This window comes from Corvus brachyrhynchos, unplaced genomic scaffold (genome assembly GCF_000691975.1).
Source record: "Corvus brachyrhynchos isolate BGI_N302 unplaced genomic scaffold, ASM69197v1 scaffold365, whole genome shotgun sequence".
NCBI lineage: Eukaryota > Metazoa > Chordata > Aves > Passeriformes > Corvidae > Corvus > Corvus brachyrhynchos.
Genome location: NW_008239544.1, coordinates 830,988 through 831,365, shown reverse-complemented (window position 1 = coordinate 831,365; position 378 = coordinate 830,988).

The window sequence follows — 378 nt, the reverse complement described above, 5'->3', positions numbered from 1 at the left end:
CAGGAATTCCCAGGATGCGTCAGGGGTGATGTGACACAGCAGGGGTGGCACTGCAGGGGCAGAGCGGTGCCCACACCCGGTCCCTGCACTCTGTGTCCCTGCACAGGGCACTGTCCCCACTGCTGTGCAGGTGAACAGCAGGTCCATCACCCGCCCCACCACCCTGTGGCACACAGGACACCAGGCACCGTCCCCGTTGCCTGAGCTCTGCCATCCTACAGTGGCAGCGGAGATGCCCAGGCCAGCCTGAAGTCCTCAAGTGTCCCCTCTGTTTGCCAGGGAATCATGGCCCTGCCTGGCACACCCTGGTCACCACCCCGTGCCCTCTTCCCGCAGATAACGCGGAGACTCCGGCTGCCACCATGCCTGCCTCTCCAG